Raw genomic sequence first — 250 nt, forward strand, 5'->3', positions numbered from 1 at the left:
TTCACTAATGAGCGTTTCAAGGGTTGTAGACGAATATAAATTGCAAAACTAGAGTATGTTTATAGCTTGGTTATATTCATCCCCCTTTTTTTGTGTATTTTAATGTCTGATTGTATTCCACTTTTAGTCAAAAGAATTTCTCTTGATTTTGACCTTTAAAGTTAGATATTTTAGTATTTTACGAGAGGCATGTAGAGCTGAAGATGTGGTTATTCAGAGTAATTGCTTGAAGACAAAAGTAACTGAAGTG

Source organism: Penaeus monodon, chromosome 34 (genome assembly GCF_015228065.2).
Source record: "Penaeus monodon isolate SGIC_2016 chromosome 34, NSTDA_Pmon_1, whole genome shotgun sequence".
NCBI lineage: Eukaryota > Metazoa > Arthropoda > Malacostraca > Decapoda > Penaeidae > Penaeus > Penaeus monodon.